At 51.1% G+C, this 27,925-nt stretch overlaps 1 long non-coding RNA gene across 4 annotated transcripts; it reads left to right on the forward strand.

Moving 5' to 3' along the window:
- Window positions 1-282: 282 nt before the first annotated feature.
- LOC142603845 (uncharacterized) lies at window positions 283-27,925 on the forward strand. Of its 4 annotated transcripts, none has more exons than XR_012837729.1 (5): window positions 283-475; window positions 19,874-20,202; window positions 22,652-22,879; window positions 23,460-23,595; window positions 24,322-27,925. It is a non-coding gene; the product is annotated as an uncharacterized LOC142603845 (long non-coding RNA). The 4 variants fall into 4 exon arrangements; XR_012837730.1 differs by lacking the exon at window positions 283-475 and adding an exon at window positions 20,610-21,112 and having other exon boundaries at window positions 19,886-20,202; XR_012837731.1 differs by lacking the exon at window positions 283-475 and adding an exon at window positions 20,964-21,112 and having other exon boundaries at window positions 19,886-20,202.

Genomic DNA, 27,925 nt, shown 5'->3' on the forward strand with positions numbered 1-27,925 from the left:
AACCTCGCGTTTGGGCAGCAATAAACTCGTGTGTAACACGTGAGCGAGGAGCCGCTTTGACCACGGATCTTGGGTGCCCCTGGCTCCAGGTCAGGTCCCCCCCTGGGCTCCGGCTCTGCTCCCCCCCCCCCCCCCGGCCCGGGCTCCCCCAGCCCTGCCTTCGGGCCCGGCGGGGTGCGGGGGCCGAGCCGCCCCCCCGCCCCCCCCAGCCCCTTCCCCGGAGGGCGGCCGGCAGCCGGGGCCGCCCCTCCTCCGCGGGGAAAGGGAAAGCGAAAGCGCAGCGCGGTGTCACTGCGGAGCGGGGCCGCGGCTGGGCTGGGGGCGGCGGGCGCTCGGCCGGTACCGCGCCCCGGGCAGCGGCCCCCGCGGAGCATCCCGCGGAGCATCCCGCGGAGCATCCCGCCCAGCATCCCGCGGAGCATCCCGCCCAGCATCCCGCCCAGCCTCCCGCCCAGCATCCCCGCGGCAGCGGGAGGTAAGCGGCGCCGCTCCCCGCGCATCCCCCGCGGGCTCAGGGGAGGGGAGAGCCGGGACGGGGGAGGGAGCGGGGGGTCAGGATGCCCCGGGAAGGGAGCGGGGCCGAGCAAGGCGGCGCATATGGATCTATAGGTACCTGCCCGCAGCGGGGGATGCCGCGGCAGGGCGGGTTTCGCTGGGGAGGTGGGGTGGAAGGGAGCCGCTGCTCCGGTTCCCTTCGTGGCTCCTCGGTGCTCTCCTCCTCTGCCGTGGGCAGGTGCGAGTTTGGGTGAAGTGGCTGCCCGTTTGCAGATAAGACGGTGATAAAGTCTCCTCCGTCCATCCCCCCTCCCCGCTGCCTGTCTGGCTGCTCCCAGGGGTCCCGCAGGCCCCCTGCACCCCAAGGGCCTGGTGGTCAGGCTGCTGGGAGCTCCTGTTGAAGCTGGCACCTGTGAAACTCTGACCTTTAGATTATAATTGAGGGAGTTTTCTTTCGTGCGTGTCTTCCCAGAGGTAACAGGTTTCCGCAGGCTGTTGATGAGCCGGGCACTGCTGCCCGTCGCTCGGGTTGTTCAGTTTATCCCACTGCAAGTTCCTGTTTCCGAGTTGCCAGCTGTTTATAACTCTGATAACTTGAGTTGCTTGAACTGAAAATTTTCCGTCCTGGATGTCTGCCTCAGCTTGGCTTCCATTTCTGTATTTATTTTATTCCAGCCAAGAGGGAGGCGAGGATCGACCCTTGTCTCTCAGACGGCCGTAGTTCTGGTGACCTTTCCTTGGAGCAGCATTGCTTGCCCTGCCTCCCTCTCTGCTCTGAGCAAGGAATTTGCATTTGGGGAGGAACAACAGATTTTGTAAAGATCTGTTGCCCAAATATAAGCTGATTTACACAAATTATAATAAACTATAAGCTTAGTTTCCTTCTGTTCTACGTCAGGTCAAGCATTAATTGAGGCGCTGGTAAACATGGCTGGTGGTGCCACAGCAGGAAGACTAGGTCAAGGTCAGGGACCTGAAAAGGGTGAGAAATAAAAGTGGATTTAGAGGAGATCAGTGTGAAACCATGTGAGCTGGGAGGCTGCGGCACGGGGGTAAGGCTGAGGCTAGACTAAGACTAGACGAAGTGCTGCTGAGGACGGAGACCAGTGGGAACAGGGTCCCACCACAGGTAGCTGCTGCCGGAGCCCAGTGCCGCAGGCTTTACCCTTGCCTTTGGCAGATGAAATTCAGTTTGTCCCTCTAGAAACAGCTGTGATCTCTGCCCGCTCTCCCCTGGAGAACAGAGCCCTCAGCAAGCCAAACAGCTCAGCCGCGCTCAGGTCTTGCTGGAGGTTAGTGAGAAACGAGTAACACCCTTCTGCTTCCCCTGCAAAGGGTGGTCGGAGCAAGGAAAAATGGGTGCTGCAGCTGGGGAGAAGATCCTACCCACCACACAGCCAACAACGTGTGTGGAAAGGCAGTTTATCTTCAGCCAGTATTCACGCCGCTGGCTCGGCTGTCACCACGTGCTCACACACTCGCATTTGTTTGGTTTTAAACCGAGGGCGTGTGCTGACCGTGGGTACGCGCCTGGGCCCGGGTACCCTGCAGCACCCGAACGGCCGGAGCCAGGCTGCAGGGCCGGGTACACGCGTCGGGCGGGGGCTGAGCGAAGGTTGCTCTGACATCCCTGTCCCAGGCTTGTGTGTTGTGCCGGGATGGAGGGAGCTCAGGGAGCTGGAGGAGGCAACGGTGCAGGCAGGAGCAGCAGCCGAGGAGAGGCTCTTCAGAAGTGCTGAGTGCTTGGAGCAGTCGCTGAGCTGCGAGAGCTGAGCTTTGGATGTGTAAAGAGCTTGTTGATGTTATTTGAAAATTAAGCGTTGTAGGTCAGTCACTAAAATGGCAGCGTTATTGTCACTGCCCTGTCTCAGCCTAAGAAGTGAGACCATGGGGCCAAGCCCTGGAATTGCACAATAAATATTCTGGCGTCGTGTCCTGCGGAAAAGCTGGTGAGAGGATACGGTTTGTCCTCAGAGCAGGGTTTGACCAGCACGGAGAGAATGCCAGGCTCGAGCGATGCGGAGAAACAGCAGGGAGCAAGTGAGCACCGTTCATCTCCTGCAGGGAATGAGGCAGGGGACGACAGAGGTGCAGTTACGTCGCCCGAGTGTCCTGTAACGATGTGAGTTGGGGCACGTCAGTGTTCAGAGACTGAGTTTGTGGCTGCGGTCATGTTGTTTCTCCATCAAGACATTGCTCCTGGAGCGCTTGAGCCCGTTACGATTCTCTACCTAAAGATATAAATTCATCACTGGTAAAATTGTATGAGCTCTAACACCACAAGTAAACGTTGGATGAATTTGACTCACAGGTTCTTGTTCAGCTTATCGGGTCTTGAAAATTGGCACCAGTTTATGGTACTGGGGAGCTGAGTGCTCTGCGCTGGGATCGGGGGCAGCGGTGGGTACCTGAGCCTTCAGTAGCAGCTCTGCCAGGGAACATCCTCCTTCCATGTCTCCCTGGAAGTCAGCCCAGCCTCGCTGTCTTTCTTACCCTCTTTGTGTTTATAACAGCAATGTTATCAGAGCTTTTAAAGTCGCACTCAGGACGCAGGGCTGGAGGTAGTGCTGAGGGGCGCAGGGGGATGCCCGGTGGGACGCGGCAGGCACGGTACCGCAGCCGTTGCTTTAGCCCCTGTTTGACCTATGTCGAAAGCACCCAGGTGCCAGAGCCCTTTCTTATCTTCTGCTTTCCATTTTGCAAACAAGCTGCAGACTAGACTACTTTTATGATTAACTTGCTGCTACAAAACAAATACTGCTCAGCATTTGTGCTAATACACACACAAAACGAGAGGCTCTATTTCTGCTTGTTGCATTAAGGTGTAGATGTTATATGTAATAGTCTGGCTTACTATGAAAAACCTTCAAAGCGGAAATGTTTATTCAAAACCATAGCTGCTTGCGCACCGGCGCGGCCAACGTGCTCAGAGCAAAGTCTTTCCTGGCCGGCAGCCTACGAGGTGGCTGGGCAGCAGCGCCAGGCTGGGCTGGAGCGAGGGTGCTTCCTGGGGCGCCTCCAAAACCAGTCCCCTGCAGCCAGCAGGCTCCCTGGGGATTTCTCCTGGTCTCTCTCTGCAGCCTGGGGAGGAGCAGGGGTTCGGAGCGGTGCTCCCAAGGCCTGTCCTCGCTGTTAGCTGCACCGCAGGGCACGTTTCTTCTCAGCCGCGGGAAGAGGAGAAAGCCAGGCGAGCTGCGGGCTTGCGTGGCTGCCAGCCGCAGGCGTGCAGAGCGGAACCCAGCGCGGTGGTGGGAGCGATGGGGTTTAGTTTGCAGGGGGTCCTCCAGCCCCGAGCAGAAGGAAGGGGCTTGTGCAGGGGCAGCATCTCCCATCACAGAGCTGGGGCAGGACAGGGCAAGGCTCAGGGGCAGCACCCAGCGAGGCGGGCAGGGGTCTGGCGTCTGCCTGGTGCCACGCTCCCCAAAGCCTCAGAAGGGCCAGGAGATGCTCTTGGCTGGGTCCTCATGATCCCAGTGCCTGGAAAAGGGGAAAACCCGGTACTGATGAAGGATCACTATCCCCTGCGGCTCCCTGGGAGCTCTCAGGCACTGTCCACCCCCCAGCAGCCAGCTGGAGGGACTCTGGGGGTGTCCTGACGGCTCACCTGCTCTCTGCCTCTGGAGCGATGCGCTTCCATGGGTGGCTGAAGATGTGCTGACTCCTTCTGAGCTGTCACTGCCCTGCCCTCTGTCCTGCCTTGGTCATGACCCAGCCAGGTCTGGGCAGCGTAGAAAGCTTCAACATGGACCTTTACGCCACTTGCCAAAGCTGTTGTCGTGCCCCCTCCTGGTGCTGCTCTCTGCCTCCTCTCCTCCACTGCTTCCACTTCCACTTTCAGCTCAAGCCGAGTGTGTTGACACTCCACTGACTGAGCCTTCGCTGCCTCTAACTGCAGCCTAAAGTAGCTGGTTTAGACTGAGCATCCGCGCTGAGTCAGGCGTGTCCCAAACTACATGACCGAAGGCAGCGCGCGGCCATGGCTCCGCTCTCGGATGCGCGGGGCACGTTTAGCTGCGTTGTCGGGACTGGCTGTAAGAGGGAAGGTTTCCTGCAAAAGGACGCTGGTGGAGGGATTAGCGTGGGATAACGTGCTCGCTGCTTGGGCTTTTGGCCATTCCTTGGCACCTTCTGCGAGATCCACAGCTGGGTCGGGGAGTTCCCAGGTGGTGCAATGCACGGGGTGGGGGGTCAGAGCCCCCGCTTGCCCCCAGCGCCGTTTCCAATGCTCCGCTGCGGGTAAATGCATTTCTTCAGATGAATTATCTTCTGGGCTGGGACTTCCTAGGGAAGGCCATGTGAGGTGAGGCTGGAAGAAGACAAGGAGGGACATCCTGGCTGCGTGGTGGCGAGCTGCGTGTTCCTCTGGGGACTGCAGAGGGCAGTGGCACCCACGAGAAGCGCGGGTGGCCCTGGGTGCTGGCTGGAGGAGCTGCCCCAGAGCAGCTCCTGGCAGGCTGGTGGGAGCTCTGGGGTGGTCCTGGGCAGCACTGCGGGTTGCTGCATCCCTCGCTGGGCTCCATCTTGCTGCTTGGATTGCCTTGCTCTGCGGCGGCTCCGCAAGTTGTTGCACGTGCTGGTGGCAGGGGCTGCCCTGGTGTCCCAGCCTCTGGGCTGCCATCCCTCCCGGCCACGGCAGTGGGCAACGTCCAGTTAAGACGAGACACAAGCGACCGCCTCTGTGATTGCTTCCCTTACGCCGCCCTGATGGCGAAGAGAGTCAGCTGTCCGCAGCCAGGAGAAACAGCCATGGCCAAGATCAGCACTGCTCAAAAGGCGATGTGAGCCACGTGCAGTGCGCTCTTCCCTCCTGCCTTCTCTTTCCTTCCCCCGCTGTGGTTACCGGAGCTGGCTCCGATGGGAAGGAGTCTTCGAGTGCCTGGGGCGATGCTGGGGCTCAAGCAGTTGCAGAGCGAGTTGCTGGTCCCATGGGAGCTGTCAGGTGCCGCTGGCAGGAAGAAAGGAGTGCACTGCGTTCAGTTTTACCAGTCTGTGATCAAAACCTTGTGCCAGAGCTTTGCCTTGAGCACTTGGAAGAGCGCGTGGTTTGCTGCCGGTCTCTTTGCCCTTCTCTGCACTTCATTTTCCTCATCTCCTTTTTTTTCCTCACCTGCTGGGAGCGCGGCTCGCAGTTGTCACTCTTCCTCAACAGTGCGTCTGTGTTGTTATTTCATCCCAGTAATTGCCGTACACAATAGCGGTGCTGACAGGCGCGAGGGAGTGCCTCCCGTCCTCCCTAAGCCCTTGCCAATGACTTTCTTACCCTTGGGGCCCAAACCTCCCGCCGCCAGCCCCCGGTTCGGAAAGCCTGGCAATGGGTTCGGTTTGTTTCTGCCCTTTTTTTTTTTTTTTTCTGGAAGCCAAAGTCACCTCCAGCACTGGCTTTGAGCCGTAGCATGGGAACCACATCCCCTAGTTGTCCTGGGACCCTTGCAGAGCAACCCTTGGCTTCACCCCCACGTTGAGTTTATCCCCAGGGCTAGAGGTCAAGTTCAGGTCTGTGGTGTGACAGCAAAGAGCTTTTACGTAGGCTGCAGCATGGCTGGAGAGAAAGATGTGTAAAAACATGAAAAACAACTGGGTTTGGATCTACCCCGCTCTGGGACCCATAACGTGTGCCGGGCAGCTCTGCGGGGCTTCCTTCCCTCTGTGGCCCAGGAGGTCTGCACTCACCCTTTCAGCATCTCTGGTACGTCAGGCGTTTCAGTCTCCTGCCTCGTGTTTGTCACAGCTTGTTCTCGAGCTGACACCCATCCCACCCTTTCCTGTCTCATCTGGAGCTGCTGCGGGGGAAGGCGAGCTGCTGTGGCAGCCACGCTTATCGCTTCACAGCAGCCGTGGACATCTGCCAAATACAGCCCCATCCTGGAACCAGCTCAGCTACAATAGCTTAAAAAAAGGCAATATAGCTATTTTTTTAAAAAATGCTCCAGGCTTTTCAATATAGCCACTGTGGAGCGTTGTGGGGAAACCGCTGGACACCCAATGCAGGTAGAGCTCTGCACCGAGGAGACGGGAGGAAACCTGGAAGGGGTTTATTTGCAGAAGAGAGATGGAAGGGGCCAGATCTGGTGGAGAAAAGACAGATACGGGGGTTTGATTGAAGGAAGGGACAAAGGAGATGTCAAGCGCTGTAGCCCTCGTTGGCACTCCAGTTGAGGAAGAGAAGAGCAGGTTCTTCCCTCGCTAGCTCAGATACGCTCACCGTGCATTCATCAGTGGATTAATAAAAATTGCTCCGGCTCATTACCGTGCTACTGCTGGCCAGGCCCGTGGTGCGCAGAGGTCCAGCGGAGCAGAGCCTTCGCCTGCCCTCGTGGGATCGCCCTCTGCCATATCTTCCCGCTGGGCCAGTATCTGAGGCCGCGCAAGGGAAGCTCTATTTACAGAGATGCGATCCAGCCGTCGCTTCGAGATGAACGTATCACGATACAGAACTCCTACAGCCGCCGTTTCGCTGCCCAGTTCATGTTGTGCAGCGTAGAAGTTGCATTCACGAGAGCACGTTAAATTGCTCTGCTAATGAGTCCGTCAATCGCCACTAATTCCTCAGTATAGAACCTATTCCTCCTCCAGCACAGCCATTCTCACGTAGCCGCGGAGGAGTCGGTGCTCCTTCTGTGGCTGGGAAAACAACGGGGAAATCTTCAGCATAGCACAGTCTGTGCTGCTTTGCTTTAGGATGTTTTTTCTGTCGGTGATGTACCGTTACACCCCGATATGGATCGTGTCCTGGTTTTCCCTGATCGGGAGCTCGTACATTTGAGCTGTGGAAGGCGAGTCTGCAGGGAGAGCTGGGGTTTCCTCACCTGGGGGGGGCAGTTAGGCTGCTGGTAAAAGCGCTCAGTGACTTTGGAGGAGTTTGGGTCAGTCCCCTTTGCCTTTATTTTAGCAAAATATGTCCACAATTCTTCCTTATGCTGCTGAGTTTAAGAGCCCAAATGAGTCTCTCCCTGGAGAAAGGGGAACACGTTGGGTGACTGGTTTGGCCGTCGTGGTGGTCGTGGTGGGACAGCGTCTCCTCTCCCCATCTGCCGGGAGTGACAGTCACCCGCTGTTGGAGAGGAGGCTATGGCTTCATGGCGAGAGGCTCTTGTTTTAAGTGAACCCTGCTTAAGGAGGTTTTACACTAGTTATGCAACTTAAATGGTGTTAATCTGGTACACAATTAATTAACCCAGTGATTAAGCTGAATAAAGCTCACTTGCCTGCTTGCTCTCCCTTACCAGCACCTTGTTTTCCATCAGCAAACGAACACGACCCAAGGGCTGTGAAACCAGTTCTGCCACTCTGTTACAGGAAAGGGATCGTCTTTAGTACGAGTTTCTCATAAGGCAGCGTGCTGCGTGAATCAGAGGTGTCTGCTGTCGCCTGGGTGCGACTCAGCAGCTTCGTCTGCTCTTAGCTCGACAGATGAAACAGCTTCTGCCTTTGCCTCATCTGATGGTGGAAGGTGCAGAACGGGGAAATCCGGAGGTGACAAACTTTGAGCCTCTGCTGTCTTTTCTCTGGGTTTCCCATAATACTTGTTGAAAAGCATTAGTTGTATTCTGTCCGCCAAAAGCACTTGCCCGCAGCGTTACTGAAATATGGGTAACCTCCACATCCCGCAGCGTGCAACGTTTCTGCAAGCTTAGAAAATGGGATCGTTGTTTCCTGGGGAGTGTGGGCTATGAGCCTTGGGAATTAGAGATGCACCGGTCCTGGGTTTCACCCTGCCCGAATCCTGCTGAGCCACGATGCTGGGGCGGGGGGACAGGCTGCTTGGTCCTGCCCGTCACCGGCACGTGGGCTTGGACAGCCTGCTAATTACCCTCGTGTCGTTATAGAGGCAGTGACGTCCGCTGATGGGAAGCACTGAACTGGCCTGACGTCGCTTTCTGGAAGCGTGAAATTGGTTTTAACGTGATGTCAAGGTGCCTTAATTAATTTGACCGTAGCCGTCCTTGCGTCTCTGGACCAGAACCCAGTGAGATGCTGCAGGAGTCCAGGTCCCACTGCGTCTGCCAGCAGGTCCTGCGGGCAACGTGCGCCTGCAGCCAGGTCTCCACAGCTGCTCATGCTAATTGTGATTTTTGCATATCGTAGGAGTTATTAAGCAGCTGCTGGGCGAAGGGCAACCACATCATTTCACTTTTGAGAGTGAGAGTACACTAGAAGTCTGAAAACTGAACTTAGTTTTAATCTGGAGAAAATTGGGTATCATCAGTCTTCATTTATCCTGCTTCTGTCTTTGGATATAGAGTTAATGATTTCCAGAGGGCAATAAAAGATAATGGCTCCCAGACAGGCCATACAGTGGAAAGGTTACGTTGCCGACTACTTAATGTCACCGGAGCGGCAGCGTGCCTTCCAGCTCCTTCCCACCGCGGCGCTCTGCCCGGCACGCCGCTTTCTGCTGCTGAGGAAATAGCTTTGTGGAACGGCCCCGCTGCACGTCGACTGATATAATAATTTTGCTTCTAGCGATTCATTATTATCTTACCCACCTGCTTTTAATGCACATTCATAAGTTACTATTTATCACCTATATCTGGTTTTGTCAGTATATTATGTTGTGTTGTAGTTCTTCCTTTGTTGTTGTATGATGTAATATGCCTGGATGCCTATGAGGTTGGCGATGATGGACATGGCTGGAACTGACGAAGCTGAACGAATTTCTGCCCCTTATAAGAGAAGGGTAACTGCAAGCTACATAAAAGAAAGCGAGCAGGCATTTTAATTCCATATGCGTTATTTGCATGGATCGAAGTTCCCCTGCACGATCCTTTCTTTCCTGGGGAGAGCAATGCCACCTCCGCCCCTCGGCAGCGGCGTACAACGGAGGATGGACCAGCTCCCCCAGCCCTGTTTGCACCTCGAGCGGTGCCGTGGCTGCTGCTCCCACCCAGGGTGTTAAACCGAGCGGTGGAGAAACCAACATGTGTTCGTGCTGCGATAATGCAGCAGAGGAGAGATTAGATAGAGAAAAAGGATTGTCTTATCCGCTCAACCCTTGGAGTTCAGCCCCTGGGAAAAGCCAGAGCGGGTGCAGCGGAGGAGGATCAGGGGTCAGGGACGGTGCTGCTTGATTTTGCCGCTTCACCAACGTGCGCTAATTTTTTTGCATCCGGATATTTTTGCCTCCCTTTCAGGAAAGAAAAGGCACGGCCAAAAGCCTCCTTGAGGAGGTCAGTAAACACGGCAGCGACCGTTCCATTTTGAAAGTCTCTTTTTCTGAAACAATAAACAGCATTGTACAAAATAGCTGACACTTCCCATGCAGCCATTGCATCATCTTCCTCTGAAGAAGTATTGTGGTTAATAAAAGCGTAGTGTGTGACAAGCTGGCGATAACGAACATAAATATAGGAGGTCCCTCAGCACATGAAGGTGCTCTGGAAGACCTGTCTCTAAAAGATGTTTAATCTATATCGCATATACAGTGCAAACAAAACTAGCTGGCGCTGTGCAGAAAGCGCTGCAGGCACAGACAGGCAACGTGCGTACGTAGCAGGCGCACCCGGGCGTTGGGCTCCTTCGGGGGATGCTCCTGCACCTCCGTCTGGATGAGATGGGGGGCTGCTCTGAGGCTGGCCGGACGCTGCTCCGGCAGTACGGTGCAGCCTGTTCTAAGAGCGCTGCCGAGGTGTTTCCTAGCAGGGACTGTGTTACTTCACATCCAGCTGTGTGAAGGTATGCCCTGCGGCTGTCACTGGTTTTATTAGTTCCGATAGCTGAAGTACAGCGCTATAAGAAACTCGCGTGGGATTCCCTGTGGCTTTTTTTTTTTTTTTTTTTTCCCTGCTTGTCTTTTCTGCGGCATACAGCAATGAAAAGAAAACTGGTTTTTCCCCTGAATGATGGATCAGTGGAGATGACTCAGATCATCTGTGTTCCCTTATTATTCCTCATGAACAAAGGCTGTTGCAGAGCAAGTGTCCCCTGCCCCTTGCCTTGGAGAGGAGAGCCAGCAGTAGCATACTCATCATCTAAACGAGCGCAGCCTTGCTCCTCAGAGGCAACGAGCTCTCCGGTGCCTCCATGGTCTTCTGCAGAGTGCTCAGGGTGGGACTGTCCCGCTGCTCTCACTCCCTTCTCTAGGAGCAGAGGACCAGATACCCATCGTTGAAAAAGTTGCCCTGTCTGCAGCCGTTTCAACTTTGCCACTTTTGTACGGTTGTATTTCCTTGTATGATTCACGCAAGCTCGCCTCGAGAAAAACCAGCCACCTCTGCCCGGTGCCGAGAGAGTTTCACAAACGCTTTAAGCTGGAATCACAAGCAGAAAAGCCGTTCCCCTCTCTGCCCCCAGGAGCTCCCGCCAGCCCCAGCATCCCTCTCCAGCTGGCACGCGTGGGGCGCGGAGGAGTCGGCCGGCAGGAGAGGAGGGCAGCACTCGTGCTTGCTTGTTTTCCTGGCAGCCATGCCGTGAACCCCGGAGCTGAGCCTTATCACCAGGGCTGCTCGGTTCAAATCCAGTTTGTTTTCTTCTGTATCAAGCAAACTATTGACTTATGAGCTAAAGCGGGTTTTCTTATGTCAACAACCCAATCTGCAAGTCCTCCTCTCGTGTTGGTTTCCCTGTTTAGAGAGAAATTGCCCATATGCCGTGGCGCGCATCGCTCTCGTGCAGCGTGCGCAGGGAGTGGCCGCTGTTTGCGATGGCGGAGTCACAGCTGCTATTTTAAAGCACTGATGCCCCAGGTGAGTTTCTCAGCTGAGAAATTACTATTACAGACAGGTTTGAGCAGTGAGCCATCCTTTCTCTCTTTGAACTACCCTCCTTCCTACCTGGGTGTAGCCCAAAGGAGATGGAGCAAAAGAAGCCGTTGACCTTAGCGGCATCACAGCTTACCCTGCAGCTTCCTCTAGATGAAGCGCTCAAACGGACCCGCAAGCTTTCCAACTTTTTTCTTTTGAGAGAAAAGCATTCCCTAAGTGCTTTTCCTCCAGCAGAGCAAATAATTTAAGTTTTTGATACTTAGCCCATTTTAAAGAGTTCCACCGTGGGTCCAACATTCAGCTGCATGCTCTAGCAAAACCAGGTCTGTGACCTTGATTACAGGAACCACGTCATCAGCTTGGATTTTGTTTGGTATGTTTGAGAAGAATGGAGGATGCTGTCTCCTAGCCAGTATAAACAGAATCAAGACAGTTCTAGGGGGAAAAAAAAAGCGTTATCTATTTGTCGAAGTATATCTTCCCCCCTAGTTTATCTTGCCTCTTCTCCTTTGTTTATAACCAAGTGTATACATGGGGCAAGGGACAAAAAAAGCCTGTGTGAGTGTTCAATAATATGATTTTTCTCTATTATTATAGTCAGCAAACCTGCCTGATAATGTCTGTTCTTTTGCCTTGGAAACGTGATGGGAAGAAGAAAAAAAAAATATCCCTGGTGGCTAACTCTATTTTTTTATTTAAGTAATACAGCTGGAATATGGATAAGCTTTTGGACTGGGAGTCGTGTCTGTAGCTGCTGCGCGCTGCACGTTCTGGGCCGTAGGAGTCCTGGTCTTGGGTGTCCTTCACGTCCAGGCAGCGGTGTGCGCCGTTGCCCTGTCCCTCTTCTCCTCGTGCCCTTCTTCCCGTCAGAGGACATTTGGGAGCACGCGGGGCTCCAGCGGGGCTCCAGCTGGGGAAGCGGAGCCAGGCTTTGCCGGACCACCTTGTAAACGCCGCCGGGCGGAAGGCTGGCTGACTCTGCAGACCTTGCAGCCACCTTTCTCACCCTGCGCGTGCTCCGGGATGAGTTTTGCCTTCCCGACGTGCCGCACGGTCCCACGGTGGAGCCGGGCTGGTGCTGCTGGTGCGGGCTGGGCGCTGGCGTCGGCTGCAGTCAGCTGAGGACTTTGGGGCTGCTTTGAGCCCGATGAAGGCGAGCCCAAGATCACGACTGTATTATGGCCTTGAGTAGGAAGGTTTGTAGCTTCCAAGTGAGGTTTTTGTTCATTAGGGCTTGTAACGTTGGCGTGTTTGATTTGGACATGTATTTGTGAACGTTTCTGGTTTCCTATTGGCACTGCCATTTCTGAGAACAGATTGCCTTGCAATGCAGAGACAGCCCTGATGACCAAGGCCATGTTAGCAGAAGCTTTCCTTTGTTGCTGTTATGATCTGGGAGAAACCACCCTGCTAGGTAAATAAAAAAAAAAAAAAAAAAAAAAGGGATGAAACAGCATTCTGTGTTGGCTTTAATGTTGGTTTGAAGCTGATCAGCAAATCGAACGTAAAAGCACGGAGAGCTGGCAGGAGGCAGGCGAGGTGACGGACCTGGGGTGACCGCTGCTGGGTCATTGATTCCTGCTCCCATGGTCTGGCCCTTAACGCTGTTGAAGTACGTCGTCAAATCCTGTATAGCTTCAGCATAACTTGGAAGACACAGAAACACGGCGATAAGTGAATGGGAAATAACTCGTGCGTGCAGGGGGCTGGGGATGCTCCCGCCTGCACCACGGCGGGTCGGCAGAACCCCACGCTGCCACGGCCACCCCAGCCTGGCCAGGGGCACGGGGGACCCTGAACTCCCCAGGAATTAAGACACCCTGGCAGTAAATCCCGCAGTCTGAAGGAACAAACCCACCCACGATGCCCAGGGTTACTGCGGTGAGGAGCACCCCCAGTCGCTTTGAACCTCCCGGGGCAGGTGGTGCCGCGTGTCGCTGGAGCTGGGTGGAGGGTTACCGTGCCATAAATAAGGAGTTCTGATGTGCTGCGTGAGCCGTGAGTCATCAGGATGTAAAGTGGTGCTTCCCGTAAATCGGGTGAAGCAGCCGAGCTGAGCGGCAAACAGAAAACTGGCAAAATAAAACTATTTTAATTCTTTTACAGAAAGCTGCGGCAGCTTTTAACCCACCAAAAATTTCAAACATCACTGAGGGAAATTCCTTGGAAAGCAAATCATGGCTGCAAGGAAATTGCTTCATCAGAAACTCGGCTTTCTGCTAAAAAAAAAAAGCAGATTGACAGAAAGGTTTTGGCTCATCCTCATGCTTATGTAATGAAGTGGGCAGAGTGTTTCATGCACAATTAATTGCAGCCTAATAGCAATCATAATTTTGACTGCTGGACTGGGTGCACAGGAAACTGCTCTGATGTCTAGGTATTATAAAATACACTAATAAAAAATTTGAACTGTCTTGCTAAATTAATCTTGCTCTACAGCATAATAAATTGCTAATGGAGATATATTTGATTTAATTATGACTGTTTAACAAATCCGGCTAGCACTTTGGTTTTGGAGTTGTGTTATAGCCAATATTTCCTAGACTTATTTATAGAATTTAGTTTTATTTTAGTCTTACTATTTTAACCTTGTAATAACCCTTCCAGCTGCCGTGTGCAGCATCTTTTCCTGTCCCAGAGTCCAGCGATAGGAAGAAATAAGTCGCAGTGAGGGGAAGATAAAGTCTCCCCACTAGGAATATCTGACAGCGCTGTAACATAATAAATTGGAAAAGGGACGTTCAGTTGGGACACCTTCCAAGGTAGTTAGCGGCAGCTTTTGGCTTTGTCTCATCTGTTTCCAGAGCACTTCCCTCCCCTGGTTTGGTGCTTATTCTGCACCCGCCGCGGCCCCTGTGTTGCCCGCAGAGGAATCCTGCAACCCACGCTCACGCGCTTCCCAGGACTCCGGCTCTGCTGAATCACTCACAACCTTGTGTGGTTTCGTATTTTCAGCCCTTTTCGTCTGAACCTCTCTAATTGCCCCATAGGCATTAATGAAGTGGTTTAATATGCACCTGTAGGGTAGGAAAAATATCACTATTCCTGCTTTAAAGATGGTGAAAGTCCAGAACAGAGAGGAAAAGCAAATAGCGGCAGGTTTCCTGATCCTAATTCTCGGTGAGCGATGCATCGCACTTCCTGTTGATGCATCGCAGTTTCCCCAATGACCTTTGCTATATTGTTGATTCACATGATTCGGGTGAATGAAATTATTGGGAGTTGCTTAGCTCGATAGTCAGGCGGCCTAGATGTTTACATACTCTTGGGTTTGCTTTGTTTTAATTTAATCGCTAGAATGAATCCTTGATTCAGGTGAGAATTAGATATTCAGGTGTTCCTGAGATGAAGCGCTATTCCGACAGAAATTCTCAGCCAGTTGACAAGAAATGGTGCATCACACGGGAAAAATGGGAGCTTTTGGGCGTACGGACATACGCGTGCACCCGCAAATAGGCACCGCTGACAGCTCGTCAAGCAGCCTCGCAGAACGAGCTGTTGCCCGTGGTGGCCTGCAGAAGTGGCAACTGCTTGGGCAACTTCTGGGAGCTGCTGGAGGTTTCTAACAGGAGCTGATGCCGTCAGAGGTGGCGTGGGATGCGCCTGGGTTGGGGTTTCTTCAGTCAGGGGTCTTGTCCACGTTGGCACGCGCGGGGATGGTAAGTCTTTTGCATCCTCGAATAATAGAAACAAACCTGGTAGGGAAGCAGGAGAGCTTATGTAGGTGTGTTGGATCAGGCCTATATGGCAAAGTACGAAAAAGTATGAAAAAGGAGCAAATGCCGTGAAGCTGCTTCCAGCAACGCGCCGGTTTTCCAGCTCACCTCCTGGCATTTGTAATCCTGGCAGGGAACACCGCAGGAATGTTCCCGAGGTTAGCTCCCTTGATGTGTGCCCTTTCTGATTAATCGTTCTCATGTAATTGTCTTTGAATTGCCTCGTGCTTCCTTCTGCGCCTTCACATCCGCAGGGCTGAGGTCTCCCTGCTCACAGGGTGCTCTGTCTGAGCGATGGCTTTAGCTCATCCTCATCGACACCCGTATGCTCGCTGCGTATCTGGGCTATTTTAGAAAACATGACCTTAGAAATTGTATTTGCAATTGAGAAACGCTGCAATGAACATTTTAATGTAATGAGGTAATAAGGGAGGCGGGTGGGTTTTACTCCAAATGATGCAAATCCATCTGGGGGTTTTCATGGGAGAGCACGGCATCGCATGAATTTGCAACAGATGCATTTTGATCAAAAGCAAAAGAAACTGAACATTCAAGTCAACAGTTTCTCAGGCATAAGGCTGACTCAGCTATTTCTCGGGGCCGTACCAGCTGCTGGCTGCGCCCCGTCCCTCCTGCAGCCCTGCCCTGCCTTTGGCGTTTGCTGGTGGGTGCTGCCTGGGGACAGTGGGAGTTCACCCAGGGCTGAGCCTGGGCCGGGGGCTCGAGTGGCCAAAATTCAATAATATAACTGAATATTGAGATTGAGCCACCCAGAGCTGGAAGGGCTTCGTCAGGGACTGCCAAAGCTTTGCCCCGCACATCTCTTGGGAAGCTGGAAGTAAAGCGTGGGAACCCCAGGTCTGCGGGGCTGTTGCCAGGCTGGTGATTCTCGAGCTTTTTGATCCAACTACCCCGAGTACCGCGGGCTACACAACCCCTCGCAACGATTTCCACATTTCAACTGTTTGGTCATTTATTTTTGGTAGCAAGGTAACCGTAGTGCATTTCCAATAGCATCGCAATGAATTTCTAGCAGCAGTGTTCCTACCCCTATAATTTCGTGGCTGTTTTGTTTGCGTGGGAAGGATGCGTGGGTGGGATTGCACGCGCGGGGGGTACGGTGGTCCGGAGGAGCTGGGGCTGAGCCCAGGGTTACGCACCGGTTTCAGTGTCACTGAACTGGAAAGCTCTGGGTTTCGTGGGGGTTTGGCAGCCGAGTGATGCACATCCAAGAAGAACAGATTTATTTATTTATTGCAGCTGGCAAACTGGTTAACGTGGATGAGCAAGCGAGTGTTGCGGGATCAGCTGAGAGTTAGGTTCTCGTGGTCTATCCTCAAAAGCAAACGCCTCATCTACATCTCTGGAAAGGGGCTGTTCGCTGCTGGCTGCGCTGGAGGCTGGGCCAGGCTGCTTCCGAGCCTCCGGGGTGGTTTTCCAGAGCTGAGGGTCTCAGACAAAGGCGCATATGAAGTCTCTCCTCCTTGGCAATCAATCCCCCCTCTTTTAGGTTTTAAAGCTATTGGGCAATTTTGCTGTGAGAAAGCTCACTGCATATACCTGATGCGAGAACAGGAAAAGCTCGAAGTAACATTTGCATGTAAAAAAAGAAAAAAAAAAAGGTAAAAGAATCAAAGCAGCAATTGAAAAAGAGAAGAAAAACACTGGAGTATGTCAAATGTCCGCTTGTGTTTGATGTTCTGAGCGTTTCAGCCTGGTTGCTTCCATCTCATATGCTCACCCTCCGCCCTCCCGTTGTGTTTTATTAATAACCTCTGAACTTGAACTACATGGTGAGCTCTGCAGGGCGGGGAGCGGCAGCCCTGGCCGGAGCTCGAAGCAGCTCTAGACCCCCCGGGGTGAACTAGCACATGGGAAAAACCCTCGGGAGCAGCTCCACATCCGCAGGCCGTCAGGACCCGGAGCTTGTTTCAGAGCCTGAGCTCAGCCACAGTGCTCCCAGCAGCACCGGGCACCCCTGCAAACCTACGCTTAGTGCTTCATTAACGTACGAGAGCGGAGGATTAAAGCGGTCAGTCCTCTGCTGCTGTAAACCCGCGTGTGTAAGCACGCTATCAGCGCTCCCTTGGAGTGCATCCAAGACTCTTGCGTGGAACTTGTGTACCACGGGGTTCGAGTTGGAGACCCGTAGGGCTGTCGGCAAATGGAGCTTTCTGCGCCTGGCAGGATGTTGTTAGCATCTGTCCGGAGCCTGTGTCTGCTCGCGGTACTTCTGCGCTAACACCCCGCCAGTGTCACTTCCTCCGTCTTCCCCTCTGCTTTCAAGCGGGGCAGTAGCTCAGAGCCTTGGCAGCTCGGTGAAGTCCCCAGCAGGACAGGAAACCCAACACAGCTCAACAACGGGTGTCAAAATGGGAGGAAAAATCGCATTGCCTTCAGTCCCCAAAGTGTGTTCCCAGCGGGAAGCTGCCTGGGAACTGCCTTCCTTTGGGGAAGCACCCAAATCCTTGCCCCTTTAGCTCTGAAGGGGCTGAGCCTGCTCTACAGAGGTAGTTTTTGATGGGCTCTTAGAAAAAACTCGGGTTCCCCCCCCTCCCAGCCTGCTCTACCCTCCCTGTGACCTGGCATCGTTCATAAGAAATGCTGCGACTGGGCCGGGCAGATAGGCGCGATGCCAAGACAAGATGCCTGTTGGTTGACCTAGAAAGAGTAAAGATGTTGGGCTTAGCATGGAAAAAAAGACCTGCTTGGAGGAAGTTATGGGGAAAAAAAAAAAAAAAATCACACAAATATGTCTGTGAACTTGGCTGCTGTACAGTGGCGGTGCTGAAAATAGCTGCAAAAACCAGGCTGCATCATGGTGAGCAAAGCTTCAAGACCTGCGGCTTCTGCTGAAGTATGAGGAGCAGGGGGTGACAGGAGGAAGATGATGCCACATCTGGTGGTGAGGGCTCGCTCTGTCTTGAGGAATTCACCTGGTTTAGCATCTCGCGTGTTTGAAGGTCAGCTTGCGTTTATTGGCTTGTTTTTAGGTGGGCTCAAAAGGCATTTGCATGAACTTTGAAAGAAAAAAAAACATAAGAAAATGAAACACAATCTCCACAGGAAATTTTGACATAATTACTGTGACTCAACTTATTAATATTAGCTGTATTATGTAACCGTTAGTCTTGATGCTCTCTTCCTGCCTGGTCTTGTGAGTGTGCTACCGGGCATTAATGGCGATAAAAGACTTTGTCGGGTACGAAGCTGAAAATCCAAATTTTCAGGTTTTTTTCAGTCACTCTTTCCAAATACAGCATAAGAAGGGTCTCCGCTGAACCCCACGCCGGGGGCAGTCGCCCACCGTGGTGCTCCTTAGCACCGAGACAGGGCAGGGTGCGTCGGGAAGCAGGGTTTCATCCCCTGGGAACGGTCTCACTAGTGGTCACGAACCTTCATGAGGTAGCGCCAAGAATTAATTAAAGGTTAAACAGATTGTGTTATGAGCGATGTAGCCTGGTTAAGGGCTCTGACCACAGAAGTAGGGTCAGGAAGTGCAAAAATTACTTAGAAACTTCATGGCTTGCTGGTAGCTCCTGTGGGCACAGGTCGCAGTCAGGCTAGGCAAAAATTAAATATTTCAGCTCATTTCAACAAGACTACTGTTCTTTGTGTGGGTTGTGTTTTTTTTTTAATAAACACAACTGAAACATTTTATTTTGATTTTATATTTATATGAGGTGATTTAAGCAAAATTCAAATCTACTTGTGGGAAATTCCCTTTTGATCTACATCATGTTTTCTGAGACAAAAGCGCCGTGACGAGAAAGTTCCAAACAACTCAGATTTCAACATTTGTTTTAGTTATTCGAGACAAACGATGCCTTGCACATTAAAGTATTTTATTTCATCTTGTTGCATGATGTAACTGAGCGATCCCTGTACGTTCATGTGCTTTTTATTGCCAGTAACCAGTGCTGGCTGGGTACGAGGGGCAGGTGAGGGACGCTGCGAGAGCGATACCAGTTTATATGACTTTCCACTAGCTCCATAAACAAGTAGGACTGCCACCAGCCATCGCTGTCATACAGGGAGATTCAGCCCAAACGTGGTCTGAAGCCCTGTAAACACAGGCTACAGAGGCAGCTGCTTCCCAGGACGATGCATGAGCCAATCCCAGCCGAACCGAAGTGGCTGAAAAGCGATCAAGCTTCTGCGAGGGCTTGTCCTGTGGTTTACATCAGCTATTTCCATCGTGGTTTTCAGTGGCTGTGCATTTTGTTACTGGCAGAGTAGCTACTCCAACTAGCCAAAAAAAAAAAAATATATATATATATATACACACTTTGTCCATCTTGTGAAAGTCCATTTGCTGCCATGAGCCATCTTTACAGGTAATACAGCTCAAGGTATTGAAGGCTGTGGCAGGCATATTGGCTTTCGTCTCTAAACGTTTTGGATAGGTAAATAACTTCTGAAATAGGACTATGGGTAATTCTGATGTTGGGGACAACAGGAAGAGGAGCTGGGCTGAGGAAACCAAGGAGCGTGCGTGTGCCGTAGGGACCGCTGTGGTCACGCGTGGAAGATGCATGTGAAAGTGTCTTGAAAATGGTGCCATCGCTTTGGGTTTAAAGACCTTGTTTAAATGGAAGGTGTGTGAACCTACATGGGAAATACTGTTAAGAAAGGAGACCTTGGAGACCCTTCTTTGGGCGTCTTTTTGTGCCATTCGTCAAAACCATTATCCCGACATCGCTGATGGGAGGCTTTGCAAGAGTTTGTTCTTCTATTTTTCCAGTATGGTTGTTGCTTATTAATATTGTTCAAGGAATTTTGCATCATTCAAAGGGTGGGGTTTGTGTTAGAGGGGGAATGTCCAGCTGACTGTTGACAGGATACCACTGAGCAGTGCCTTCGCATGTATTAAAGAAAATAATCCGAAATACAGACCAAATACAAAGATTTTGGACCAGAACGATCTGACTTATTATTTGTTATTTACATTCTCTTTTCCAGAGAGTGAAAATGCCAGAAATAAAGGAGAGGAGCTGCTTTGCAGAATTTCCAGCTGTTTTACAGACTGGATTTCAAATTTGTAGAAGTCTGCCCCGGGAAGGGGCCACTGGCCAAGCTGGGGGCTTATCCACTCACGGAGCTGGAACCACTTCCCAAGGCGTTCCTGGTCTGGTGGCTCACCAGGACTTTGGTTCAAGCCATCAGACTCTCATCAACGAGTTTTGGGAGACACGACTGCACGAACCATCTTGAATAGTGTCTGTCGGTAAGGAGGAGCTGGTCCTCCTGCCCCCTTGTGTCAACGGCCCCATGTGTTGGAGAGGATGCAGGTATGCAACTGGGCTTTTCTTCTGTCAAATAAAGCACTTTAACTCAAGTCCTGTGCATATGCCAAAAAAAAAGAAGAAAAAAAAAAAGAAAAATATTTGATTACTAGAGATGAACAGTGGACATGCTCAGAAATTAACATTAAGCTGTCTTCGAGGCGGTGGGGACTTACATCAGAAAAACAATGGGATGGCGTTGGGCCTATTTCATTTTTATCCTGAATGATATAATGGTTTATTCAGTCAGCAGGGAGTCTCAGAATAATACAGATTTATCTTCTTTTGCAAAAGTATGATAAATAAGATTAATCTGATCTTGTGGCCCTGAAGATCAGTCCATCTGATGCGACACAGAGCTGTTTGAGCACTGTACTAGAAGAGGTTGTTTTGAGGCCACGCTCTCTTTGCAGATGCCGTGCAGGCAATGGTGACTTCTGCCGTTAAAGGTCAGACTCCTCTAGTTCTGCTTTCCGCGCTAGACCCAGCTCCAACCTTACCCTGCCTGCTCACGTGGAGATGTCACATGCTTCAAGAGCTCAGAAGGGAAAGTTCAGATTTGGTCCTCAGCTTGGACAATGCCAGAGGTAGATCCAAGACTGAAACCATCAAGAGATCAGGTGTTCCCTGCACGAGTGCTCCTGGCTCGTTTCACATTAGAGAATGTTTTTTTCTGTTGGTTGGCAACGAGACCCCGGAGTCCACCGTTGCCTTGACTAAGGGCGAGGCCAGGAGTCCCCTGAGTGTCCATCTGCTCCCACCCACAGGAAGGGAGCCCAGCGCAGCCATCCACAGCGGCGAGGGGAGGCAAAGTGGCAGAGACCTCAGCAACATCCTCTGCGAAGTGGGGAATTGGGGGATTTGGAGCCCGGGGAGAAGGTTCCACTGGGAGGCAAAACCACTAAGATGGTATTCTGTAGGTGTTCGAAATGAGGGATATCCCAAAGTGTCTGAACTTGCGTGGTACGCCGGGTGCCTGGAGACACCCTGGAAGGTGTGCTGCTTCACCAGGGACTTCTCCAATACTTTTCCCACCTTTTCACCCGCTAAGCAAAGCCTTCAACGTGGCGACGAGCAAGAGGCACAAAGCGCAGCTCTGGCGTCTTACACAGCACAAGGCTTTGTGTCATCTGAGTTATAGGAAATCGGATTACTGCAAGAGGTATCTCCATGCAAAGGAGATGTGTCCAAACCTGTCTGACACCTGAGGCCGCCTGAAATCAAACCTCGGTGCTGCCTGTTGAATGTGCTACTTTGGACCCGCTGGAACTGAGCAGACAAGAAGGACTTGGAGGCTAAATTTTGTTATTGGCTTGGTTGAAAGTTATTTGAGTCTTTTGAATGTTTCTGGGGTGTCAAAAAACACAAAAATGGAGAAAATTTCACATAGGGACCTTGTATGCCATCCACCTTCCCCCATCGTACCTTGATTTCTGGTACTTGCTATTTGGTTGAGCTAAAATCAGAAGCGAAAGGATGGTATTTCTAATTTCATTCTGACCCAGAGCAGGAAATGTGGAGAAGCATTTCTAGTCTTTCTAAGCTGAAGTCTCTTGTTTTCAAGCCTGTAAGCAGGTAAAGGGAAATTTGCTTTTTGATCTAAGACACAGATATCCAAAACACTTCGCTCACCTTGGGTAAAAAAAATATTATGAGATGCTCCAGCCTTAAAATATTCTGGCTCCTGGAAGCAAAGAACTTCCTACTTTTATTTTAATTAAAATTTATTTTTGTGTAATGAATCTTTGCTTTTCTAATGGAATATAGTGTGTGTGATGTGAGAGTTTCCAAAAATGGCATGTGGTTTGGTTGCTGTGCCGCTGGCCCTGATGGAGGGGCTAATATTTCCCCATAAATCTTTCCAAAGTTCATCTTCCTGTGCGGTGTACTTCATGACCACCATTAACAAAAAGAAAACAATTAGTTTGTGATTTTTTGGGAAAGTTTTTAATCTTACACTTGATTTAAAAATGTAAGAGATTAGAGGGGGTTGAAAGCAAACAAAAATATTTATATATTTTTATATATATTTTTATATATAAAATATATAATATTTATATAAATCATCTGCTTTCCAGATTGTGGTTCATTCTTTGTGATTTATGGAAAATTGCTTTGCTCTCTTCTTCTTCCTCTGCACTGCTTCCTCCCTCTTCTCATCCAAACAACTTTTTCTACGCTTTGCAGACAAAGTTTTTCTATTTTCTGCTGAAGAAAGCCAGGTATCATTTGTTGTTTGGTGGGGTTTTTTTTTCCCTTTGGAGGCAAAGTGAAAATTTCTCTTGCATCTGCTATTTTTCCTCCGCAAGCACCCTCATTTTTCTGAGCCCTTTTGCAGTGGCCCCCTTGATGGGAGACAGAATCATGCCGGTGATAACTTCGACCTGTTTGTTTTGGGAGAAAATGTGAATTACTGCTCAGGAGGGACCGCTTCTTTTGTGTTTTCCCACGGTAGATCTGCATTCCCGGGCACGGGGGGTTTCCCCCATGGACCTTTCTCATCTCCTGCCTGCGTGGACCATTACTGGCTCGGGGCTGAAGTGTGAAGAGCGGAAACTCTCTGTGCACAGACCGAGCGTCGGGAGATGCTGCGTCTGCTCCACGCCTGCCCAACATCCTGTGTGACTTTCAAGCAAATCTCTCGATTTCTTTGCATCGCCGTACCCAGACATCCTCGCCTCGGGTAATCACAGCTTCCTTGCTCGCAGGGTGCTGGTAGGGGAACTTCAGGCTTCGGTGGTGGATTCGCACGTCGATGCTGCACGGTGCTGTGCGGTGCTGTGCTGCGTGAGGGGAAGCAGCTTGTGGGAAAGTCTGAACCGGAGAAATAAGTGGTGCCTCGAAAAAGGTGCCACAGGCTCCGAGCAAGCTGAGCAGGGGAGTTCCTGAGATGGAACCGCACGAAACCACAGGAGCTGCCGGGCAGGCGGGCACCGGGATGCGTCAGTGCTGGGGGATGCGGATCCTAGGGGGGCACACGGGGTTTGGGAGGCGCCGTCTCTGTGCCTTCATCTCTGACACCCTGGCACTCGCTTTTACTTATAAGCACGTCTGGGCGCTGCGCCCTGTTAAGTGATGCTTCTGGGAAGTAATCAGCCAGAGGCTGGAGCTTATCCCCGTGCCAGAGCCGTCTCTCGGGTTTTCAGCGGCGCAGAACTCCCCAGCTTGGTTCATATTTCTCATTATACGCAACTTGCTTGAATTTCATTGCTTATGTAGCCATAAGCTCCAGAGCTTCAGATACATCCCCGCTCTATTTCTAGCCAGCAGCGAGCCCTGCGTGAGTCACTTCGTGATGCTCCAAGCCGTGGCACAGGACGAAGCGGTGGAAAGCCTGCGAGTCCCAGCGCGGTCGGACACCTCCAGCTGGTTCTTCTTACAAGCTGGACGGTGTGCGAGGTGTGTCCTGTCCAGGTGTTTAAACATTATCTCGGGTCATGGGGAAAGCAGATCTTAGACAGTTAAAGCACCTTAAGGCAGTGCAGGAGGTGAGGAATGTTGGAAATTATTTTTCGCAGTGAGCTGGGTAGGATGGAATGGATAAACTTCTGGGAAGCAGAGACTGTGCCAAGGGCTACAAAAATTTTAGATCCCATGATCTAAGTTTTCATCTTCCAACTGGACTGCAAGGAGAGAATTTTTGTCTTGGTAATGACTTCAGGGTAGGAGCATTAGAAAATGCAGTTCTCCATCTTCACGTCTTGCTGTGCCGGAGCCTGCTGCAGGGCAGACCCTGCTGTTCACCCCACATGGGCTGGTTTCCAGTGTGAGGAAGACGATGGTGCTTTCCCACTGCGAGGGAATATAGCCAGAATAAGGTTGTGAGATGGGAGGTGGTGGGCAGGGTGTAGGCAAACCTGCCAGCGGCTGCTTCAGCGACAGTGCTTGGAGAAGAGCTTTATAAAATATACCAAAGGTAATGTGCCGTCAGCTGTCTTGATGCCAGTGTTGTAAAAACCTATATATATCTATATATACACACACACGCACACACAAAAATTGCAGGGAGAATGGGTATCAGCATGTGAAGAAATTAATACGCTCTGGCAAAGAAGGAATGATTTTATCAGCTGATCTAGAAATACAGTCATATTCAATACATTAACATTGTCCCTTTCCTTACAGCGCTCGATACGTGGTTTATAGCCAGAAGAGGCACGGGATGAAGCCAAGGCTGGGAAACCTCCCCCTTGGAAGCAGGGATGCAGATTCTCATGGAGCAGCAGTTGATGGTCTGCACACCCAGCAGCTCTGCCCGGCGGCTGGGCGATGGCCATGGGAAGGCTCTCGCCATCCGGCGGCTGTTGGGTGTCTAACGTGGCAAGGGGACACCACAGGCAGACACGGACGAAAGGCGGATGAGTTAGTCCTGAATCTGAATTCAGGTTCATAGCCATGTTGCTCTGCAACCACTAAAGATTAAGATCTTAATTTTGGCATTTCTTGTGCATTCTGCAGCCAGAACACGTCCCGTGTCTGCTCTGTGTAAGAGCCCGGGGAACGCTGACGTGCTGGGTGTGCGTATTTAGGTTACTTCCAGAGAAGTGGATTCATTTCGATGGAACCAGCCGACCGCCTTGGCACTTGGCCGTGTTGTGATGGGGATGAAGGACAGGTCCCACCTTAGAGCATCTCACTGTTGGAGGTTTTGACCTTGCTCACACGTCTGTTACTGCTTGGTTTATCTTCACTGATCTTCAGACTTTGACCCTACCAAGACCATTATCAGACCATCTCTGGATTTCAGTGGCCAAACGCTCAAAAGCAGGGGCCCCGGCGAGGGCGTCCTCTGCTTAACACAAAGTAAAGACCAACCTGTTCTGAACTAATTCATCCCGCTTTGATCCCTCTCTTCAGGAGGTCTCTTTGCCTTCCTGGAACCACCAGGTTCATTAGAAATTGGGGTTTTGAATGTATTGGAAATGTAGATCTCATATTCCCACCGGCATATGGGGACGTGGTGAAATGAATGTGCATATTGTATCTTAATAATCTGGTCTTCTGGAGTTGGCAGACTTTTTGAAGGAGGTTTGAAACAGGGACCAGTTTTATCTCACACCAGGCACTGGGTCCTCACTTGACTAACTCTGCAACTCCGTATAGATTTCTCAACGTAAAACATAGTACTATGCAATAATCAGATATTATTGAGAACGTGTTTGGTAAGGAACATCTGCTGCCCTGAAAATTAAATTAAGGGGGTTAAATAGGAGTTTAAAGAAAACGGGTTTTGGGGGAAAAAAATCTTTGAAGATACCTATTTTAGTTCAGATTTCAAATTTAAATTTCCTCAAATATGTTGGCAGGATTAATTTCTCCTTTGTACATGTAACATATTTGTTCATATATGCCATTATACAGCTCCTTTCAAGCTCAATATTATACTGGAATACAGCAAAAGACAAATTTAAGATATGAAACTGGAGGAGACCATATTTCATACTGCATAAAATGCACCTCTGGAATTTTCAGTTCTTCTTTTCTGCAGTATTACAAATGGCTTTATAAAGTATCATGGCTCATGAGCTAAAAAAAAAAAAAAAAAAAAAAAAAAGAAAAAATGCTGTGGCTTTGGATATGTTCACTTCAAGTTTGTGGTTAATAGTTCCCAGGCTGCTTAGAGGTGAGCATGAGTTCACCCATCACACCACTGCTTCACCAGTCTCTGCCGATGTTTCTAAATGACTCTGATAAAAGATTGTGAAAAATGGACCTGTGGTAAATTGCATCACCCTTGTTATACATTTTAAGATGGGGACACAACACAAGCCGTGTGTCAGGGTCACGCTCAGCCTTCCCTTGCACTCCCTCTCCATCCCTGCCGCAGCCACGGGTGCAGTTCAGCCGGTGCCACCCACGGTGGGTGCAAACCCGCCGCATTCTGCTGCGAATTAATTGCATCACCGTGCATCGCTAGCCATGCTGGTTTCCTCCTTTGCACGAGACATTTTGCATTAGCTAGTGGTTATGGAGACACCAGATTTCTCTTTGGTGGAAGGTAAAAAGCTGCTCTGGGTGGAAGTCCCCGACCGCTGTGCGCAGGACCCCCATCAGCTACAAGCGTTCAAGTGGGGTGAGACCGGCCGGAACCGAGAGATCCTAGAGGAGCCCTTCGCTTTCTCACTGCCTGTGCCCCGACCTGTGCAACCGCTCTTTAAACCCCTTGCTTTCCAAAATACAAAGAGCTTTTTCCTTCTCAACCTTTGAGAGGGTTTACTTGAACCTCGTTAAACTTCATTGCCAAAATCTAAAGCAGATTGAGACGAAACAGCCGGTAGGTGAGAATACGAGTTACGAATTGGTGCTGAAGAAACACTTGTAGTAAACCAGCCTCTCCATCCGCAGCTTTAAACAGCGTAAATTGCCATCAGCTACGATAGGAAGAAGTGGGGAGTCCCCAGGGCTACGTTAGGAATTAAACCAAGCCCGGTGTCTCTGGGTGCGGCCAGGGCTGTTGTCTGCCGGCTCCTTGCCTTGTTGTGGTGCTGGGACATGTTTATGTGTTTCATTTGTATGTAAACGTAAGAAAGCAGAAACATAAACCCCCTCTGTGTATGTGGCTGTTCTAGAATAAACCCACGCAGCGACACATTTTGAGGGAGGTAACGCAGATGCTACGACCGTTAACAAGTGCGAGTGTCCCTGCTCGCAGCCGGCTGCGCTGCCCTGGCCCGGCCCCGCGAATCTGGGGTTACGTTATTCTGGGGGTGTTCTGCGATGCCCGCGTGCAAACCCGATATGCGTCCGTGTCCCGAAGCAACGCCTGGTGCTGTAGGTGTCCGTTGGGTACCTCAGCCAGGCAGCCGTGCTGCTGGGTGGCAGGTCGGTGCTAATTTGCACCAGCACTTCTGTAACGCTTCCTGGCATCCGTCTGCCTTTGGGCACCACCTGGACCTGCGGTGCTCTTTACTCTGCGTCTTGCTTCTGCTGTTATGTGGTCATTTACTAAACCAAAATAGTCCTTAACACCTAGCACAAGGAACAGATCCTTTTGGGTTTAGTATTTTCCCTCCTGGGTAGAAAAACGAGTAAAGTTTGGCAGCGGCGACCCAGACTTTGCAACTGCGAGGTTACTTTCCCCATTGCAGCTTTTGCACGATAGGGAAACCGGTATATTAAATACGAAGTGAATCAGTCCCCGCACGATGCTGGGTTTCCATTGCACCCTGATACCCTCGGCAATCCAGAGTCTGGCTCGGACATCTCGCTTTCCCATTCTTTATAAAGCAGGAGTGATTGTGTGTGAAAGGAGGTGCCTGGATGTGAAACCAGCTAGAAATATCCCGTCCACTTCTCCTTTCCCATCAGTAGATATTGCTTCAGTTCCCATTTCCTAATACTGCCTCTTTCATCGGCTTCAGGCCCTTTTCACCAGTTGCTTGCCAAGGATTTCTGCACCTTGGACCAAGACGTACTTTAGCTATTTTAAATGAAATCTTTGATATTCCTATTGCATTTTGTCTTCAAATGTGCATTTGTCATAATTTCTACATTTTTTCCCCCCTCTTTCACGATGACTAGCAATGCAAGATAAAGTAAGATATTTCCACCATGCTATTTGCAGGGCTCTGGCCATGGAAACAATCTCTGTCCTCCTCTGCTCTTGCCTACACCCCACTTTTCCCCACTCTTCCTTTTAGCTAGACCCTTCTGCCGGCTTTCTCTCCTATCAAGCCTCGTGCCACCTCGCTGTCCTTTAGTATTAAAGTAAAATGGACACCAACTTGTA

The sequence above is a fragment of the Balearica regulorum genome, chromosome 14 (assembly GCF_011004875.1).
Source record: "Balearica regulorum gibbericeps isolate bBalReg1 chromosome 14, bBalReg1.pri, whole genome shotgun sequence".
Lineage (NCBI taxonomy): Eukaryota > Metazoa > Chordata > Aves > Gruiformes > Gruidae > Balearica > Balearica regulorum.